Source organism: Anas acuta, chromosome 23 (assembly GCF_963932015.1).
Source record: "Anas acuta chromosome 23, bAnaAcu1.1, whole genome shotgun sequence".
NCBI classification, from domain to species: domain Eukaryota; kingdom Metazoa; phylum Chordata; class Aves; order Anseriformes; family Anatidae; genus Anas; species Anas acuta.
In genome coordinates, this window is record NC_089001.1 from 4226710 (window position 1) to 4249216 (window position 22507).

General features: G+C 42.5%; 1 long non-coding RNA gene across 1 annotated transcript in view; it reads right to left on the bottom strand.

Annotated features, from left to right (window-relative positions):
- Positions 1–2310: 2310 nt before the first annotated feature.
- The window catches only part of LOC137843786 (uncharacterized), a 51126-nt gene continuing 30929 nt past the window's right edge, over positions 2311–22507 (bottom strand). The window contains exon 5 of the long non-coding RNA XR_011089682.1: positions 2311–5892. This is a non-coding gene — a long non-coding RNA (uncharacterized lncRNA). The remainder of the gene's footprint in view (positions 5893–22507) is intronic.

A 22507-nucleotide genomic window follows, 5' to 3' on the forward strand; every position in this document is an offset into this window, starting at 1 on the left:
AGCACCTGCTCCAACGAAGACTGCAAAGAGATCCTTTTTTTTTTTTTTTTTTTTTTTCCCCCCTGGAAGTTGCAATATCCTCTCTTCGTTTAACTTTCTGTAGAACCTCCTGGAAGCCAGAGGCTACTTAGGGCTCTGGAAACCTATCGGTTACCAGCAACAGAAACAAAAACTTCTTCCAACTTTCACAGACACAATTCCACTGGGATGCATGAGCCAGTCCAAGAACGCTCGTTGGCTCACATGGAATTACTGGGGAGAACTTCTATCCAAATAAATAAATAAATAAATCTTCCATCCTCTGTACTAATGGGGTTTGTATTAAGAAACCTGTATGGCCACTCGTGTGTCTTCTCACTTCTGCAAGCCTTTAAGAGGGCAGTGGAGGAGGACAACTGGAGAGTTCAGTGAAACCAAAGCTCGCTTTGGGAAGAGCAGTCCTTGCACATGCCCAAGGGAATTCACTCTGTGACTGTTTAATTTTCCTTTTCAGAACAGGATCCTTATACAGCTTGGACCAGAATACGAAGTGCCTTGAGTCCTCTAATGCCAGATTGTGTCAGAGCATCTCCGGCCAGGAGGGCACAGAAGCCCTAACCACGGTGGCAGTGTCTACAAACAGGCCTGATGCCCGTCTTCCTAACTAGCAAAGCACCATCTGTTGCACTTTATAAAGTCTTTAATTAAACTCCTCCAGTAGAACTCAGATATATCTGTTTCTTCTTCTTCTGCACACAATTCCTGGAAATCTCTGCAATTATCTTATATTACAGACAAGAATTGCCAATTAAAACCTAATCAGCGCAGTGTAAAGGCAGGCACCAGGCCAATTGCTTCTAATTTTCTTCCCATTTTCGACCCACTTGCCCCTTGTTCTTCCAAAAGTTCAGAAAACGCAGGAGATGCAATAGAAGGCAGAAGAGGCAAGAAAAATGGCTAGAGTCGCATTGCCTCATTTCCATTTTATTAATAAACTGTGAAATTATCAGATTTATGAGATAACGCTCAGGTCAAACCCGCCCCTGTCGCATGTGATAGACTAAGGCACAGAAAGCATCTGCCACCTGTCTGGGGACTCGTTTGGGGAATGAAATACTGATTTGGTGCACAAAAATGGTCAGTCCTCCCTCCGACCAGCCGAGCTGGAGCTCTGGGCGGGTCGGTGGCTCACGGCAGGTCACCCACCCTGCTGGCACTGCACGAAGCATTATCTGGTCACAGAGGTTGCCTGGTTCAGAACTCTGAATGTCTCAGTGCAGATTTTGACATCCAAGGGGTCCGCAGCAGTTTGGGATCTGCCCACTTCATCCCTCTCTGCGTTAGCAAGAAACTGAATCTGGCCTGATGCACCTCTCTGTGCTGCCACAGGAATGAGCTGCTGGGAGACCAGCACAATAACCTGGGACTCGCTCCAGGACGCTGCAATTTCCTTTCACAGAGCAGCAGCAGCATTCATCTGAAACATCACAAAGCCCTGTGCAGTCTGCACTGGCCGGTAAGCTGTAGCTATCCATTCCTGACTATAAAGAAAACAGTTTTGCTATTATTTTTTCCTCTTCTGTCAAAAAAACAAATAGATGCAGATTGAATTATAAAACTGGGCTGATAGAAGTAACGTACAGATACATGAAGAAGACTCCAGCATGGAAAATAAATAGGTGTGTCCTCTTCTTGGCTGCAGGCATTGCGGACTGTATGGCTGGCAAGTATCAGCATATTGACTCCTTTGGAAAAAAAGAACAAAAGAGTTTGTTTTCCATAATTGACATATTCATCCTCCCTCCATCAGTGACTTACCTATTGCTTCAGCAGACCTGGCTGTATATTAAAAGGGTTCCCATCTTTCTTGATCTATTTGCTCAGTCCCAAAATTATGCTAGTGGTCCCTCACAATATAAAGAGGTACTATTTTCCTTGATTTGAACACCAAAATTCATTCTGTTCAGCTCACTGCCGATAGCAATAAACCAATGGAAGTCTAAGAAGCGTCACTACCTACCCTGTAGCAGAAAAGTACCTTCTTCTGGTCCCTGCTCTTCACCTGTAGTGCCAGGGAATACATCTCACCTTGCAGAAAGCTGCAATCAGTCACACTGAAATTAGTTCACATTTCTGTGTAGGCAATTTTCCTCACCCATCAAACCTCATAAAAAGTCCATTTTCTAAATGAAAAGTATGCAAATACGCAAATTTGCAAATCTCATTTTACCCACAGCAAGTCTTTTGGGGAGAAAGGAGCAGGGAGGGAAAAGGAGGCACAATGGGCTGAAAACTGCGCAGAGAGGCAGGAAGTAGAAATCACACTGAGAATAGTTTCATTACTTATATTTGCACAGATTGAAGTTCTTCAACAGCTTTTAGAAATTTCTCATTAACACAGAAAGAAAAGATCTGTGAGTTTGAATCAAAACCATGCTTTGTTCCTGTACATAAACAAGTACATTCCAACGTTATTCCCCCACTTATCTCATAAAATGGCAGGAATTATGCAAACGGCTAAGGGTGGAGTCTCCTCCCATCCACTTCCCTCTCTCCTTTTTTCTTTTTTTTCCTTATTATTGTGCAGACAGTGCTGCTCACATACCTAAGGATTAATGCATTAATATTCCACCTTCAGAGCTGCAAAGTCAGGGCCACATCTTTCTTGCATGAATGCATGCATATATTTACACAAAAAAACATCAAAAATAACTCTGCAAGCCCCTGCTACTGCCACCTGTAAGCCACGTGCATAATTCACATCTGCTTAGGGGCTGCTGCAGTGCCCCACCATGCACACAGCCCATATGTTCATTAACACCCCTTAACACGGGGCTGGATGTCACGAGGCAGCAATACCTCCCAAGACAGAGCCTGCAGATACTCAGCGATGCTGCAGTGATACAGAGGTTATTTTCCTGTTATACAGTCCCAGAACAAGTCGAGTGCTGCAGAAAAAAAGCTGTGAGGTTTAAACAAGGTACAGCAAAGTTCAGTGACACGTTAGATACAAGCAGGCACCATCACAGTCAGGGTGCCAACACACGCCCAACGCTCAGCTATCCTTCACGGATAAATTAAAGTTTTTCTCCTTATGTGAGCAACAACAGCAGTAAAATAGCAGCGTAAAATCATCTCATAGCTTTATTTTGCATGCTGTTTTGCATGCTAAACTTTATCCCTACCGAACTAACAAAATTAAATGGTAAATTTATAAAGGCAATAAACTTTGGAGAGAGAGTGAAGTTAAATGGGTATAACATAGAGTAACACAAAGATCTTCATGCAAATGTAGATTAAGATGCAGAACAGCTTTCCCAAATCACCACCAATAGACCCAACATAGGTGGCCAACGGATTAGAGCAGCATAAAAGCAGCGGTACGGAAAGGTGTGGAGGCAGAAAATAAGGGAGGAAATCCTAGCTCTGGAGAAATCAACAGCAAAATACTCTTGGATTTCTACAGGGCTAAGATTTCACCCAACAGTGTGCACACAGAAAACACAGAGGTTAGAAACTGGGCCAGAACAGGCTGACCCTCTCCTTGGTTTATTCTCCCACGGGTTTTGATTTTCTCTGGTAAACAGCTAATTATAAAACACGGCCCAGGGTTGTCTCTGGACAGCATTGCAGGGCAGGCAAGACTTCCAAAATTCCATAGAGCCTGCTTCATCACCACACATACTTCTATCGGTACCTTCCTAGATAGCTGCACGCTGAGCGGATTCAGGCAGCATTTGTTAAAATATTACATAATTACATTGCAATTTATGAGAATTATACTCTGGTAAGACAATGCTCAAAGCCTTGTATTTCTTTGCACTGCCCTTAGTAACAGGGCCTAAGAAGTCCCCTTTTGCCTTTTAACCCCCATTGCCCATGGCTCCTCTGCTCCTGTTGTGCCCAGCAGCAAGGATGACTCCTGCTGCCTTCCTCTTCTTGAGCCTGGTTAACATCCTGCACAGATTTGGTATCAAAAAGGAGCTCCAGAATCACGCTGAACAGCTAACACTGTCTTCTGAAGTTTCCACTGCTGCAATATTAAACATGGTCTGGAAGGTGTAGGGAGGGATAGGTTAACAAATGCATTTTGTTCGTTGCTCTGAAGTAAGTGAATAGACAGAAATGTAATCAGTGATGCTGACTTGGTGCTGCTGCCTGTTCCTTAAGCAGGAGGACTGGACTGTAAGCTCAGTGAATCAGAGCTGACTCTTCAGAAAATGAAATGAGAGGAAGCGGGCCAGTGCCTAGCTACCAAAGCAACCTGATGCTGAAATTACCTACAGGAAAAAGCAGGACAAACATGCAGAGGGCTTGTTAAAGGGAACATGGGGAATATTTCTGAGCCTACAGAATAATAAACAGGGTTGGCTACACCTCCATTGTGTGCTAGTGAAATCTTAGACTTGAATGGGACCAGCAAAGAAGAAAATATTTTGGAAAAGCAACATAGGGAATTCTAGGATTTTGCCACAAAGCAGGCAAAAATAATTCCGCACAGATTTCGTAGTCTAGAAGAGATCTTTGGCTACTCTCTGAGCACATTTCAAGGATCTCAATGCTTTGTTGTCTCTTGGCCCAGCTCAGAAAAATAACTCTAGGTTAGAATCAGAAAAGGGCTGAACTAAAACAGTGCTATCAGGTGTGAATTTTATGTCCATAGCTGAATTTCATCTCCAATTTTATCAGACTGGGCTAATAAAACAGTTGGTGCTATTAAAGTGATGCCCACATGTACTGCAGTAGATCTTCATTTAATATTTTTAATAAAATACACCATGTTTGTGATTAATAAAAAGTACCACCAAGCAGCTGCAGCCTTGTTAATTTTATCTCCCATAATTGAAATCAGAGCAGTGTTTTCTGACTCTGAAAACAGCAAAAGCCCCCCAGTGTTAGATCAGTCCGGCTGTAAAGCCAGTACCTGGAGAGGGTACGATGGGTAAACAGGGGCTAAGTACTGCTAGGGTGTAACAGTACAGCAGTATTCAAGAAGGAATGTTCTCTCTTACAGGTTAGAGGCCATTTTATAGTAGCCCTGTTACAGAATTCTGCGGTTGGGTGGTTGGCAGTGCCATTATTTACATATTTTCTATGAAACAGGAGTAGAAAACTGTTTGTTATTTTTACAGCAGAAAATAGGGCAAACATGGTCATTTAATGCAAATCTCCACAGAATGGAAACCCAACTGCGTGTTGACTGTGCCAGCTGCAGCTGTTTATTCCCCTCCTCTCTGCGTGGATGTGAACGAGGTGCTGTAATAGCATGGTCTACTCCAGTAAATACAGCTATGGAAAGGTGTTGGATTCAAAAGTACAAAGCAAACTGCAGAAGAAAAAAGCAGAGGTTTAAAAAAAAACAAAACACAAAACCAAAACAACAGATCCCCACTCCTGTAACATGCATGAAGTGGTGTGCAGTCCTGGAAGAATCTTAACTTCAAAGGCTCCTCGCAGCACCAGAGCTTTCCTTGGTAAGACACTGTCGTGCATTTTATTAGAAAATGCTACTGAAACAGAAAAGCAGCATTAGCTGCTGACCTGGAAAAGTTTGCAACATGTTATTTGAAATTGCCCCCTTCACTTCCATTAGATATTCTTTTTGCCTGAATTCTTAATTAGTACAATCATCATTCATTCTGCGCTACGTACTAAAAGACCACAGTATGATCACTGTTGACTTACACTCAAGAGAAAGGGTCAAGTGGCTCTTAGGAAAAAGGGAATCTTACTTCTTCCAGATGAGAATAAGCTTAAAGCCTATTGCATCCTCTAGAAATCCGGATCCTGTCACACAGGAGTTGAAGTAACTCCCTTTTTAAAGCCTGCTCAGACCTTGCAAAAAGGTTTTAGCTTGGGAAATTGGACTGTCAGAAGTCGCCAAGGCCAAAGCAGCTGCTCAAGTGTCAAAGCCTAGAAAAAAAGAAGACTGAAGTGAGTGCCAGCAGCAGCATACAGAGTGACTGAAAAGATATTTCAAGAAAAAACTAGCCTTTCAAAAACATCAGGCTAGTAATTTATCAAAGGCTGCAAGTGTTATATTAAGGGACCTCACATAACCCATCAGAGGCACTCAATGATTTCTCAGTCTCTTCATCCTGAAGTATTGAAAAATTAGATGCTTGCTATCTGAATCTGAGAATTCCATTAAAGTGACAAATGGCTTCTAACAGGACAGACGAAGCCACTGTGTCTGTCCAGCCAGGAAGAAAACTTCAGGCTAGTCATATCCCATCAGGAATTTAATTGAAAGGCAAAACCATTAAATATTAAATAGCGCAGCTAGCTGAATGCAGAGATACCGAACATGCTCCCACCCTCCAGGCAGCACAAGATTTGTCAGAGATGGTCATAGCACTACCATCACACACCTCCAGGGTGCCTGGGGAGGTTGGATTTTATGCATGCTAAAGAAACCACGCCAAGTGCCGCATGGCTTTGTAGGCACCTCTGCAGAGAGGAGAGCAGAGCCTGGCCTTCTAGCACACACGCATCGACAAGCTGGGATGCAGTCAGTTGAACCTGTTGTTTCTTGCAACTCTGCTGCCTCATATTGCAGGTTGTTACAGCAAGAGCAGTCTGAAAGCAGTTAGCAAAGCAAGGATATGAACTCTAACGAGTTATGCTACCCCATTAGTTTGGTTCTGCATTCATGCCTTTCCCCATCTCACCCGAGATGAGGCGAAGCAGACATTTAAGTACCGCCTTTAGCTTCCTGAAGCTAGTAAACAACCACACGATCCTGATTTCAGGGTCTTTTCAGCATATGACTCATTTTGCCACTCACAGGTGGCTGGGTGCCTGTTTATCCCTGGGAGGTTTATACAGCCTGTATCATATAACTACAGGTGGAGTTCAAGAGATGCCTTGCAGCAGGTAGAAATGTTAAGAACACAGAAGAAACAAAACTAGCTTTATATGCAATACTGACGTACCCTCCAGAATAGCGTCTGAAATAGTTCAGAATCATCATTTCTAACAGGCTTAAATATCTCAATAGCTACTTCACTTCATTTTTTTCTACTTTTACTTTCTGTAGAGGTGTCACACAACTTTACCTATTGAAGAAAAAGTATTTTAAGACGTTAAGATCATTCCAGTTGTGTAGACTCCTTTCATTCAAGTGCTTGAATTCAACCCTCTTCTCCCTTTCAATAGCTTCAGCTAGCTTTTGCCACTGCCTTTCTGAATCGCAACCGTATTTTTAAGAACATAGCACAGCCTCCAGAGCTATCTCCAGTCTGGTTATGATGAGTTGAAGAGTTCTTCACTTGCCTTAGCGCCACAATTGTTAGAATAACCTATTTCTTTCAATAACAGCTACACTGCATATACTGGTGTTTATTCTGTTCTGCAGCTTATTCAGGAAGCAGCACTGCAATGTATACACTTTCTCCTGGAAGATCCTTTCTGTGCGTCTGGAAGATCCTTCAAAGTGACACATGAAAAAAACTTGTTCAATGGGAACTTCCAGATTTTAGACACAAGTTTTTAATAGAAGCAGAGATCAAGATCATTTGGCAGGGAACAGTGTTCCCAGTACACAGTGAGAGCTATTACATTTGTTTGCAAACTCCTTACCTAGCATACTCTCCCACATGAATGTCATGAGGCAGGGCAGCAATTGCATCCTGTACTTGAGATACTGAGGCACACGATGCAAACATCCAGAGGAATTTTCCAGGCTTCTATCCCATCATATGCTAACCATACATCTAACCCTTTAGGCATTTACAACGTGCTGTTGTAGCCTTACACGTTTTCTACCAAGCTGATTTCTTACATCTGTAAAGGACTTGCCCTGAAGCAGCTGTCTGGAGTTGTGGCTCCTGCTCCGTTACACGGCCATGAACCTTCTCCAAGTGGCAGTGTTATAGGACAACAGTAAAAGCAGCCATTCATCTTCCTTGTAGTGCCTTGTCTAAGACCACAAAGGACACATACAGCACAGCAGGAACTGAACTCAAGTCTAAGTCACTGAACTCCTTAACTTCAGGACCTCCTCCTGGTTCAACATCAACCAGGTTCCTCTGCACACAAGCAGTTTCAGCCGCTACCCACTTTACCATAGCACCTGACTGAATGCATTAGACTAATACCTCAAAAAAAAAGAAAAGAAAAAAAAAAGCTTTTCAGATCCAGCAAGCATCAGAGCACCAGAGTATTGACTTTGGGGCTATTATCTGTGAGCTTTTGATCCACAGACGTGATACATTTCAAAGTTTCTTCCATCTGTGTAGTCCTCTAGCTAATAGAGCTTATTATATAGAAAAATCTGTCACAGGCTAAAATGCTCTGCACAGCCCTTCAGAGACTAGCAGATAAACTCATTTGTAGATAAACTGATTTTAAATATTTGGGTGTACGCTTGGACCTTTTGTGTTGCATCCTAAACCTGCAAGGTGCTAATGTCTTCCCATTCACTCTTAATGCAATTATGTCTCCTTCCCCATGGCTTAAGCTGTGTATGTGTATTTACCCAGGCAATTATTGCAGGAAGCTAAGTACTTTATAAAACTATGATCAGTTGGCAACTGTCCCACTGATCTTTACCTCACCCCCAAAACATCATCTGTGGAGCAGATGTGCAGCCACACTTTGAGGTAACATCTTTCCTTTTTTTTTTCCATTTGTTCCTGAAAGCCAAGGCTTGGGTTGTGAGCCAGCACATGATTTTGTTTAATTTTTTTAAAAATTCCTGTTTACCCTAGCATGAAATTGTTTTCTAGGTAGTGATTAATTCTGCTGAAACGTTTCCCACTCATTGAGTAATGTGCTGTTTGAGAAGACTATGCTGAACCACAGCTTCCCTGTTATCAGCAGTGTCATTACAGCTGTGTCAAACAAGCCCTTTAGCATCTCCCATCACTTACAGCATCTCTTACTCGCTCGTGTGTGGTCTGGAGGTAGTATGTTAGCTTAGCTTCTTAAACAAAATGGACAGAGTAGCATACAGCATAAAGGAACGATTGCAAGCTCATTGTTAGCTTCTTTCATACTGATTGCAAAAGCTTGTTTCATACTTAGAGTACACTACATCTTACACTACATTTATAGGGCAGGTGGTCCACCCTGAACACAGGGTAGGTGTCACCAGGCCATAAAGTGCTCAGCAAGTGGGACACGAGGGCCTGCCTTCACATCTCATGTCAGATGCCTTGCTCCGTTTTCTGTCGACATTCACTAAGAGTCCAATGTCCTTAAGTTTTGGGGCTGATGACAGACCTGCACATCCACAATTAGGAAGGAGTAACAGCACTGAACTAAACACCAGCTTCTAATGAGAGATGTTACACCAGAACACTGCACAAGATGGTTATTTTTCCAGTGGAAGAATAGACTTTAGAGAAAGGCTGAGGAAATTTGGTAATCTTCAACAGTAGGCCAAAGTCATTTGAGCACCCTATTAGTTTCATGGGGAGAAAGCATATGGTACTAACAGAATTTTAACCTAAGACATAACAAGAATTGATGACCTTTAAATCGAACTCATCTAAACTGAGGACTTCCTTGAAAAAATAAAAAAAATAGTTTGAAGGAAGCGACCAGATGACCGTCTCCATGCATTCAGCCCAAATGTAGGTGCCTTCCTAGGAGCTATGCTTGACCCAGACACAACTCCCACTGGACTCAAAATTCTGAGCTGCACGAAGTCAATTAGCTGACCTAATGGTCACTCTCCTGGCCTACAGATGTTTTCCAGAAACTCACTTCATGCACTCAGGGTAACACACCCATTCCTCAGACTTAAGAACCAAAGCCAAGGAAGCATTTGGGGCATAGAAAGAGATCTGCCATTCTCATGCAGCACTTCACGTGAGAAGGATCAGCAGACACCAAGAAAAATGGAATATGGGGCAATTGACAATAGCAAAATTTTCTCCTACTCCAACAGACCAGGCTTGATATCAAGTCCTATCACTAAGATGCACTAGTAACAGAATCCTACAGATTGTCCAGGTCATTTTTCCCTTCTACAGCGGGGCTACTTGCACTACTGATCTCCTGCTTACCAGAGAGCTCGGGAGCAGCAGTATACGTGGATGCTGTTGTTCTACTGCCCGAGTTTTTCAGCATCAAGAGGAAAACTATATGCATGTACACATCATTAGGAATTAAAAGGGTGTGAACCCAAGCAAAACAAGGTAATTTGTCACATCTTATGAGTTCTGCTGAAACGGTCAGTGCTTTGATTTCATTCTTTATAATCTCACGTCTGTAGTAGAAAGCATACTAACAACCTGTCTCTCCCTAGTTTGCATTCCTTCAATTTTTCACTGCATTTTCTTGAGAATCCTCTCTGCAGGAGGATTCCTTTTGTTTAAGAAAGGGGCCAAATTGTGGTTTTCATTGACGCAGTGCAGGGATTGCATTTAGTTTTCTAACTTTCAGTGTTGTGACAGTTTAACCCAGGGGTTAGTTTAGTTGCCTGGTTATTGCTGTCACGTTTTAATTAGCCAGCTTCTCTCCTTTCAGCTCCTTCCCATTTATCTTGCACTAGCCTCCTCCTGATACCGCATTACCTTCCTTGTCTCATTGCTTTCCTCATAGAAAAGAGTGTGGCTGAAAGGAGCTGGAACAAGAGCCAAAGCAGCTTGTTGTCATTTTTCTAATATGCTGGTATAACTGGAAAAATTCAAGATTGTCTGAGCTGGGGGAGTAGAGCCTTACCTGAGCAAGCATTTCTCCCTTGTAGGAAGTCATGCCAAGGCCAGGTTGGATGGGGCTTTGAGCACCCTGGTTTAATGTGAGGGGTTTTTGCCCGCAGCAGAGGGGCAGGAACTAGATGATCTCTAAGGTGCCTTCCAATCCAAATCCTTATGTGATTCTGTACAGCTGACCTCCAAATTATTCATCATTGCTTCTGCAGAACTAAGGTAGCAAAGAATTCCTTTCCCATGCTTCACCATCACTTTCAACTGCTTTTAGCCAAGGCAGCGCACCTGGACATTCCTCGTCAATTAAACTGCTTTGGGCAAGAAGCCACTTTGTACTTTTAGCTATTCTTACCCACTTGAATAAGAATGGCAGAATTTGGGCCCTTATTAAAATCTCTTCATTAGAACATTTAGCCAAGAACAGAATTGAAGCAGACTGTCCCTAACCCTCCACCTACTCCTTGCCCAGCAGGTATTTGCAACTCTTGGCACTGAATGACTTGTGTTACTGTTCCAAGAGATCCCAGCAGCCAGTCTCTTACAGGAAATACCCATCCCTCACAGCTGGACTTGTTCTAAATCACCAGCTTACCTAGAAAGCCTGTACGACCAATTTCCAAGAACACAATCATCTGCTAGATTCTCTTACTGGAAATTCAAGTAGGAAAGGGATTACTTAATTTCACTGGGTCAAAAATACCTAGTAGAAAAAAAACAAAAACACAACACAACCTACAAAGCCCAAATCCTTGTTTTCCCTGTGTTATGACACATTCTATTTACATTTGAAAAATGAGTGTCAGAACTCCAAAAAGCATTGTTTAGATTTTTGGATGGTCAGTTTTCCTTTAGAAAGCCACAACATCACTCACACAGCATTTGCTATGAAGATTGTTTTAATTGTTCTCCTTTCCCCATCCCTATTTCAGGGGAAAAATAATTTAAATGCCAGCTCTGAACAGATTTATATTCAGAATGGTTATTGCTTTAATTATTGTTTGTCTATGAAATTTCTAAGAGCATCCCTCTTAGGGGACATCTGCAGCTTGCCAGCTGAGCAGCTGCCTGAGAGATAAGGCTCACGGGTTCTTTCTTCCACTTACTCAGTACAAGTTCCTACCTGATGCTCAGGCAACTAAAACCTGAAATCCAGGACTGAGGCTCATCTTGCTGCCCCCAGGACACAGTGGACATGCCTATCCTGCACAAAGGGGAGTTCAGTTTCCTGCTTGACGAACCTGACAGGACGAGGGGGGAACGGGCTAAAGGGGTGTTTTAGGTTGGATATTAGGAAGAACTTCTTTACTGAGAGGGTTGTGAGGCATTGGAATGGCATGCCCAGGGAAGTGGTGGAGTCACCATCCCTGGAGGTCTTTAAAAGACGTTTAGATGTAGAGCTTAGGGATATGGTTTAGTGGGGACTGTTTGTGTTAGGTCAGAGGTTGGACTCGCTGATCTTGAGGTCTCTTCCAACCTAGACAATTCTGTGATTCTGTGACATCAGGAAGAGGTTTGTCACCGAGACGGTGGTTGCACACTGGAACAGGCTTCCCAGTGAAGTAGTCACTGCACCAAGCCTGTCTGAATTTAAGAAGCAATTGGACTGTGTACTTGGTCACATGGTATAAACATTTCAGTAGACTTGTGCGGTGCCAGGAGTTGGACTTGATGGGTCCCTTCCATCTCATGATATTCTGTGACTCAGGTATACAGGGAAGCATAACGCTGGGGAGACAACCCAAGTCTCAGCAGAACAATGCTTCTGTAGCATGCAAATATTTGATCTAGCCAACCTACATAATACTATCAGTTGTTTCTTTTACCAACGGTTGAAGACCTTTGCAATACACTGCTCTGTACAGTGGCAACAGCACCAGCATAAGCCTGCAACCTCATCTCTTGGGTTTAGGTTCCCTTCACATTTAATAGGATAATACATGCACACAATTATGTAGATCAGGTGACACAAACATTAGGAATGTACCATTCCAATCCCAACAAAGTCACTCAATTTATTAAGCCTGTACACGTAATTTAACATGATTTTGAAAAGCTGTATTAGATCAAAGTCAGATGACAGCCAAAATGTTTTGTTATGCCACCAAATGGTGTGGCTTTTGTTGTGAAAACCCATTTGGCTTTGAACCTAGTTTCCCTTTCATGATCTATTTAGATGCACAGCAGACTACAGCTGGCATTTCACGACACCATCAAAACTTCAAACCAGCACTGCCTTCCAGCATTTTGCAAGCCAGAAGAAAGTGTCACTTAGCCTGCAACACCTCGAACTATCACACTTACTGTTGGTGCTGGTAGGGATGGTGACATTGGCTGGGCAGCAGAAGTGGCATGCACGCATTCTGCTGAAGATACAGTTTCACAAACTCAGGGGAGTGACACTAAGAAATGATTCCTAGAAGCATATGGTCACAGTATTAAACTAGCCCACAGCAGTAGTGACGAGAAGGTTTACCATATGATAGCTATTCAGTGGATGAAGTTGTACGCAACTTCACAATAAAAAAAAGCTTCTATTGCCTTCCCCAAAACAGGCAATCAGAGGTTTTATTGGTAAACAGACGCCAAGGACTAAATGAGCCAGTGAACATTAATGCTTATTACAGGTCAAAGTTGAGTGCTTGAAACATTGTCTAATCTGTAGTGATCTGACTGATAGATGCAATGAGTAGACAGGAAAAAAACAGCACATCCATCATCCCAGCACCTTTTATGCATGCACAGAACTGTTTTGCCCTGATTCAAGTCAAAGGTAAAATTCAGTGGATAGAAACGTGCATCCATTTACAACAGTCATGTAAAATGGAATCTCTGCAAGGCCAATCACACTACCCATCCTTATCACTGCTAGCATGCTTGAAAGCATGAAGCAGTCCATCTTGCTAGCTTCCATTAGTACTCACCTATGGAGACAAAATCCATCTCTGGTTGTGGGAGTACAGGGAGACAGAATTGATTTTTCAGCCCCCAGCTGATGATCTGTGAAGTTGGAAGCATCATTCTAACACGCCAAGTAAACACAAAGAAAATTGGGCTGGACTGCACAGGATGGGGGGACCGAATATTATTTCACAAAGGGACTGGAGCGCTCTTGAATAAGTTGCTTTATGCTTTGTGTTCACTCAGTAGAACAGAAATACTGATAGTTGCCCTAAAAGAAACATGTGAGAAGCAGAAAATACTTCACATATCACAATTAGGCAGGTCCAGAGGTAAGCTGCCTTAATGTGTGCTACGTTTTCATAGCTGTACAGGAGCCACATGTAAAGAAGAGAATCTAATAGAAGATGGCAACAGTTACTGCTCTATGAAGATCAAGCAGAAGTCTAAGCTGACATTTGTATTACATATATAACATTAGCATCAGTTCCGGTATTGCTTCTCTACTGAATGAGTGAATTTTTAAAGACTCACACACGAATGCCCCCAGTTAGGACACATTTACTAAGCTACATCTTCCATAGAGAACTCACTGCAAGATGCCACTCCTCAAAGCCTGTCTTCCCCCCCTAAAAGGGATTGGAATCAGCAGTGCAAAGGTAGAGCTCCGTGAAAAAGCAACCTTTCCCCAAAGGTTAGTGACAGAGCCCAGGGACCTTCAAAAACACCAGCTGTTCCAAGACAACAATTGAGCTCCTCAGAGAAGAATGCACTGCAGTATTTTTAAAGTTGTCAAATACCATGAGGCGTTCCTGTAGTGCCTTGCAGAATCTAATGGAAAATGCCAGTCTTGCTATAAGACTTTCAAATTTAATACAGAGCAAACCCCTGCTGCAGAAATTCCAGGAGCGTATCAGTAAGGCCTGTAGAGAACTATGTTTTCCATTAAACTCTACAAGGCTTTATTTAAACAAATAATTTAGACAACTTGATTACATCTTTATAAAAATTGCATGAGTCTCAATTCCTATTAAATTCCAGTCGTTTTCCTTTTGGGCCCAGCACCACAGACTTCAATGACATCCGGAGTCTCAATACACAGCAGTTACAAAGAAAAGTCACCCCAGAGGTGTGTATCTACAGAAGGTAAAGAGTCCTGCCACAGTAACATTTTGGTTTTATCTTCCCTCAAGTATTATGATATCCTTCCAGATACTGAATCCATGAAAATTTTTCAGCTTTATTGTGTATTTGCTTTAAACATTGCAGCATCAACAGCTGCAGTGCCCAGTCCTCCGCTTACAGAAGCTGAGCTGATTTAGCCATCAATGGACAGCTTTTTGTCATCATCCCAGGCAAGTTGAGCTGCCAAGCTGGGAAACTGCTTCAGTTGAGAGTTTACAAGGCACCCACTTGCCACCACTCAACTTTTATCCATCTTCTATCCCCAGGAACTCAAATGAGCAAACGCCTGACTGCACTTAGAAGCATAGAACTGTACATCTTTCAGGTTGGGAAAGACCTCCAAACTTTCCTAACTGCTTGCCTCACACAGCCTTGTTTTACAGGCACATCACTGCCATCGCTAAGATTTTAAACAAGCCCCACAGCAGTGAAAAAAGTTCCTAGCTTCCCCCCCAGGCTCTTCTGATGGGAGAGCCCTCAAGAGCCTCAGGTCCATCACATCAATTTGTGCACACCATATGTGGCTCTGGGTCCCCACCTGCCCATCTGAAGCGATCACACCAGACACTTGCATGGCAGGCATTCACCCTTCTGCTGTTAACCTACCTCCCAAGCAAACCCACAAAGCTATCAGCTCCTCTTGTCTACTTTGGCTAATGCAAACAAAGAGCAATACCCCTCTGCTACAAACGGTCCCTGCTAATGGCTTTTCTTGTGTTGCAATCTAATTTAATAACCAACAAAAATGGCTAGTTCAGGAGAAGAGCTTATTTAATGCTTTAATTGGTACTTATTTTTAACAGTTCATTAGAAAGGCAGCACTTTCTGCCTGGTTTTACAGCCTACCTGACCTGACAAGCAGAAGGCCAGCCGCTCAGATCACACGGGGACACTAATTAACAAGCCCCAGGTCAGCAGTCTCTTTACAAACGCGTTAGGTGCTGCAGGGAGGTCACAGGGGGAAAACAGGCAGCATGCTGAACAGTAAAAGCCTTTTGTTTCCTTGTTCCACCTCTCTAGCAATTCAGCCCACAGACAGATTACACAAGGCAACACCATCGCCGTACCAGCAAGGGGATTTGGGGAGCAGCAGCATCTGGCAAGAGGCTCTGAAAGTCCTGCAGGATGCTGTTACCACGTCACCCAGTTTCTGCAGGGGTACATCAATGCTCCAGGGCTACACTGCGGCAGGTAGGACACACATGCATGACCTCTTCTTCATGTTGTATCTGTTAGCTCCATAGCAAATACATCTGTGGCACAAAGTCACCTTGGAGCAGCTCCACGTGCACTAGGGAGGTCTGGGGCACTCTGCTGCAACAAGACTGGCATCAGCTGGAACGTGAAGCCCCAGATATTTAGCAGCCTTCACCACAGTGAATTAGTGCCTGTGATTTTAGAGATCCAAATCCTACGCCCAGGTTCAATGTTCATCCCTTGCACGGGGGCAAGACCAGGTCAAACAGAGCGAAGTCTAACTGCAGCTGCTTCAGCCTTCCATCGGTGGGGCTCAGTCACTTGGGCATGACACTTCGTGTATTATCCCCAAGTATCTCAGGCTACACCGCCACCTGTGAGTGTTCATTAACCTGCAAAGATGCAGCTTTTCAGCAGGTTTATGTGGAATAAAAGCCCAATATAAAGCTCACAGGAGCCTGCAGTAAACACAGGCTCAGGGGCTTTGTAAGCCTTCCTGGTTTCAAATCAGGAAGCATGAAGGTTCATTAATAGAAAACAGACTGCTAACAAAACTCGAGTCTGAGGTAAAGGCAACTATATCAAAGTCTCTCAGAAAACCATGCTTCCTTAAGTGCTGCCTGGATGTTTCTTTCATAGGAATTGTTTACAATGTCAGGGGAAAAAACAAATCCATTCAGCTCTAATACTGCATTAAAAACACATTCAGACCCAACAAAGAAATAAGCTCAGCCCTTTTGTGTACTTTTTGGCATGCACCTGGATATCTTGTCCTTATTTATGTTTTTTTTTTTTTTTTTTTTTTTTTTTTTTTTTACAGATTTTTTTTTTTTAACAGCTTTATTTCAAGTACCACAGTAACCTATCACATCCTTTGAAATGAAGTGCAATAATCCAGATGTTTTCACCCAATTGCCCCTTTCCTGAAAGGAGCCTTCCCTCCTTCTTCCATTAAAAAGATCTCATCAGCACGCATACACACAAACTCTTCCCATAGCCAACGGTATCATTTGATGCTCACCCTTGGCTCTATTACAGAGTGACACTGAAGAGGTCACAAACCTCAGTGAAAAAAGGTACAACACGCTCTGGGCATTTTAGTGCCCCATCTTAACAAAAAATAGGGCTGGGGCTAGTAAGATGAAAGCTTGGCCCAAAGATGTCAGGTAACCCATAAATCTGCAGAAACCTGACTTAATTCAGCTGTGTCACTACTCCTATTGGATATACATTGAATTTTTCTTCCTGGGAAAAAGCTCTATTACTTCTGTTGCTCTGTTCCACGTGGGATTTACCTCTCTTAATGCTCCCCACCAGTTTCTTTCAACGGGGTATCCAGTCTTCTCCCTGCATGAACAACCATTCTTTTACCCTAAATTTGCAACAGCACTGCTTTTAAGCATGCTGCCCCAAAGCTAGTTGGTTTCCATCAGTAGATGGAGCAATATGCAGGCAGGATATCTATCCTGAACTATTAATATCAAGGCAGCAATAAATCTGACAAAGCACTCAATTTGCAAATGCAAAACAAGCGTGGAGAGTTAACCAAACTGCTTCGGAATTATTTGCCTGTTCTGCTCACTGCAGTTGGAGAAAGTGATGCTGTGTCTCAGGAAAGCAGAGTAAGTTTTAAGGCACTCAGTATGGATGTAAGCAGCCAAATATCACTGGGAGAAAGGGAGAGCAGCTACAAGACTGAAATTGCACTAATTTTTGGAAAGGAAATCTGTAGCTTCTTTTTGTATTTTCCATCTTTGTCCCTCCCTACCATATCTCCCCTTGCATTCAACTTGAACTGGCACATGCAGAAAAAAGTTATTAGCCAGTTTACTCAATTACAACATCCCTGGACTTGCAGGGATGAAAGTTCACTAACAGTGTAAAGTAAAACTGCAGCATCTCACTCTGTATAATCAAGACAGTCCATTTCCCGTGATGTAAAAGGTGCTGACCTGTCTCCTGGTTGCCCTGCTGCCCAGGTGGGACCACGCAGGAGAAGCTAGAAAGAAAACCTGGTGCTATATACAGATGGTTGCACCTGCAGTTTGAGCTTTTTTTTTTTTTTTTTTTTTTTTTAAGACCAGAACTGCAGTAAACCTTGTGCCTGGTCCTGAAGACCCATAAATTTATATGGGTTGTATATATGAATGATATTATAGGGAGTTTCTGAACTTTAATTGTTGAGTCTGTACAACTGGAGACCCCTCAAAGGTCAGATGAAAAATGAGGTGGTTGATAGTGCAGCTGCATTACTTCCCATTAGTTTGCACACACCAGACTTTGCAGCTCTTCCCTTCCGTTAGATCAGCAGCTCCAAGCTGACAAAAGCATCTGCAGATTGCACCTGCCCCCGAAGCAGCTCACAGAAAAGCCTGTTCACATACGTGAACTAGCATCACCGTCTCTAACCCTGTCCTTATTTCAAGCTAATAAAAATGCTAGACAGCAGCAATATTGTGGTAAGTGGGATCAGAAAACATCTACACAATGTTTTCCTGTTTAATCAATTAGAACCACTCACAAAAGCCGTTTTTCTATAGAAATACGTAAAACCAAAAGTTCCGTAAGCAGTTCAGTCAGGCCATTTATTTGGCAATTTTAGTCTTGAGATACGTGCTTAAGGACTCCAAGTGATACTTCTAACTTAATCAGAAAAAAACACTACGTGGAGTTTTATTGTCTAGCATGAATGCCTACAGAAGCCAGGCACTTGCTGGGTACTTTGCACTCTTTCATTAACTGGCTTTACTTGCGTCATCGCATTCATTGTGACAAACGGTCTGAACAGAAAGGCAAGCTGTGCAACGTATATACTGATACCAAGGCAAGGACAGCATTAACCATGAACAGCTTAACCACGGAGCTGGTACAACCTCAAGGGAATTTTGATGTTACTGGTACACAGCTACAAGGACATTCAGAGAAATGGAATAACGTCCTTTGAAGGTCATCACAACATTGTGATTAAAACCAAAGACAAACCTGCAGAAAACCAAGGTCAGAGGTACAGGAACTGAGCTAGTGCTGCTACATTTTCTTTGTCTTCCTTTCTTCTCCCTCTGCCAATTCAGACAACAGTACCAGCATTCTCAGGGAGCAGAAAACCTTCCCTACTGGGGAGTTAAACCTTGCACTCTCTTCCACCAGCACCCCCACACCAGCCCAGTTGTCAGCCCTGGGAGGCTGAGAACCCTTCCACAGATGGGAAAACCAGACGTGGTCAAGTGAAGCAACACATGTAAGGTCACAGTGATATGGAAGCAGATGTGGGAACAGAACCTCAGCCTCCTTTTTTAGTCCTACGTCCTTACTGCTTTGGCTGAGCATTTTTCTGTAACCAAACAACACTACAAGGCCACTTTTATTCCCTTCCTGACTAGCTTATCTGGAAATACAATGCTTACTATTTTCCTCCCCAGCTAACAATACAAAAACTAAAATGGCTTGATGGAAACATTCCTACCCCAGGGATTAGCAAAGTACCACTACCCCCCACCACTCAACCAAACATGCCGTCTTACTGTTCAGAAGACTTATTCTTCCCATTTTGTGTTCATTTTATGCATGGACATAACACTCAATCCGTGACAGTCCCCATTTCAGAGCAGTGTGGATGCTGCATTTGTATGCAGGATCCTGCATATGTGTGTACGATAACAAGATTCAAGCTGGAAACAAGTGCTCATTACCACACAAATAATAGTGACTGGGCTGAACCTGTCTGCTAATCCTCAAACTCCACCCAGCTCCTCAGTGACTCTGACTTCAGCAGCAACACACAACACTTCTGCTGGATCTCCAGAGGGCCAGACTAAACCCTCACCTAACTTTATCATACAAGAATTACAGCAGGACCAATTTCACACAGACTAACAATACAAGCTGGAAGTAATCCTAAGCGTGATAGCTTCATTTCTGGGTGTCTCAATGAGCACCTGCTGAAGAATACTTTGCAAAGGATAAAAAGGAAAATGTTGCTTTATGAATAATGCAATTTTACCACAATGACATGTTGGAAATAAACCCAAGCCTTTGAGCATTTCAGTAAACACCTTTGTATCATGAAGAAGTAAGGGAAAACAACATGAGAAGATGCAGGATCAACTCCTGAGCTGCCACTGGTACTTTCATAGAAAAGTCCTCAGCTGGGCTGATGAAGATCAGAGCTGTCAAATTACTTAAATATGATCAATTACAACACCTGAAAGCAGATGGCTTACACTTCATTCAGGAGCCATCTTGAAGTTTCAAACTCAAAATCTTAAAATGATACCAGAGATAAAACCATGCCTTAGTGTATTTCCAGGACACTTAACATTTAAGTTACCTTCCAGAACTTCCTTAGGTATCTGACACCTGAGAATTTCACAAAAGCCTGGAGATGATTCTTAGGACTTTTCATCCAGGTCTGGTTTACTAAAATTAAAAATACACCTTAATCGTTCCTTGTTGAAAAAAATGACTAAGAGAAAATCCTCTGTAAAACAATATCTACATAGTTTTTCTTACAAATTTGAAGTTTTAGAAGATGTAGTTAAGCCTCTTTTCACTGAATCCTGTGCAGGGGCTGGAAACCAACGCAGGGTCATGGAAGAGGTTTAGACCTGCAAACAAAGCTTACAGCAAGGGAAAGCTTACTTTTACAACCCAGTATTTAGATCCAGTAGTAAAAGGAAAACTACCTGGCATCCTCTAAGATACTTTTGGCACACATGGTTGGACCCCATCAGGACTATTACTAGCAAGTCCCTGGAATTTGCTGTAGTATTTCACCTGTTGTTTGCACTGAGTGTCTTGAACGGCCCTACAAATGCTTTGAGCATCTGAAAAAGAATTCTGAAGTTTCACCAGAAATAATTTAGCACACGTCCTGAAGAAGCCATTTTCAGTATGCACAGAAGGCAGCCAGAGGTTAAGCATTGTGCTTGCTTCTAAGCTCAAGTTCTTTCAGAAAAACTCCAGGTTGCAGGAGGTAAAGTACAATAGCTGTATGGTTACACAGGTTTCTAATAAGGGAATAATCAGATGAATTAATCTTATATCTTAAACATTTCTTGCATATACAGGAAATGCGATATTCATTTAAAATATTGTATACCATGTAGGTTATAAACCACCATGGAAGGTGGAAGCCTTTGAAGGATGACTGCAGTAGTTCCTCCATATGCTGTACCATCTTTCTTCCTCACAGAGCACCTCTTCATTTCATTTTTTGTGCTTATACTTAGTATTCAGCCTGCATGATAATTTCAGGAACTCTCCCCCCGATTAATAACATGCAGATTTATACAGTTCTCTATTTTGCATACCTAATTCCCCCACAGTTTGCCTGCTTTACTGTAATTCCTCTGATGTTTACTTTGTCTTAGCATTCTTGCTAAGTTAAAAAGGAACTCACTTGAACATTCATTATTAATTTCTCCTAAGTATCTCCAATTAATTTTCTGAATAGATTGGTACTTTATGACATTTGTTATTGATTGTTTGGAAGCAAACTTCCAATTACTAAAGCAGCACAATTTCCTAGCTCAGAACTGTAGTTTGAACATTTTTCTGCTAAGCAATGAAATCTTGAAGCAGCAGCATCCCTTTCACAGTCAAAATTGGAGCCCAAATGGCTACAACAGGCCATAAATCCACTCTTTGCATCTTAATGGGCACATACAAACAAATCACAAGACTGCTTTTAGCAAAGCAGGCTGAAGCCTACAGTTTTAGGAGTCCATAACATTGCAAGAAGATCCCATTACATGCATCTTCACCACTTTGTGGCTCATATCAAATGAAATCCAAAAATGCGAGCTCACCATGAAACTTGTATAGCCCTTAATGAGACAGACAAAAACTGAGGAGCTGGAGCAATTTCACATCCAACAGTCATTGAAGCCAAGTTAGTAAAAAGCCCAGGAATGCTACAAAAGTCTGAATTTTAGCAACACCATTTTCCTTTGCTCTATCATGAGGCATGAGCGGCACCTGAGTGTTAACAGACAAGTGGAAGACCACAGTGGGTCATCTTAACTTTTAAATCCCCTTCTTAATTGAATGGTTTGTAAGGGGGTATTTAACTCAACCCCAGAAGCGTCTGAAGCAAGGATAAGAACATCCAACTCCCTTGCTCCCGCAATACAATATTTTGAAGAACATTACAAAACCTAATTTCCACAAGAACAAGTAAAAACGGGAAACATACTGGAGTGATGCATTCAGGGAGTCCACGCTTGTTATCAAAATCCGAAGTGATCATTACAAAGCACCAGGGCCGTTGTGGAAGAGAAGCCCAAGTCATATTCCTTTGATACAATCTTCAGTCAACCCAGCTCAGAGACAACAGGGTCTGGCAGTTCTTTGGCCATGATCTAATACCACTACTACTAAACCTGCACTTTCCTCTAAAGGTTATGGGAGATCTATTCTACGTAGAGACATTCACCAGCAGATGTAATATAGTTATCTCTGCCGGGTACTGTCTCCTCGTAGATCAGGCATGTTCTAATACAAGTTGTTTTTTTTAAAGCATCGGTCCTGACACCAAGCAGCTCATTAGAAGATGCTGTCACTACAGAAACTCCCTCAAGGAGGGCAGTAGC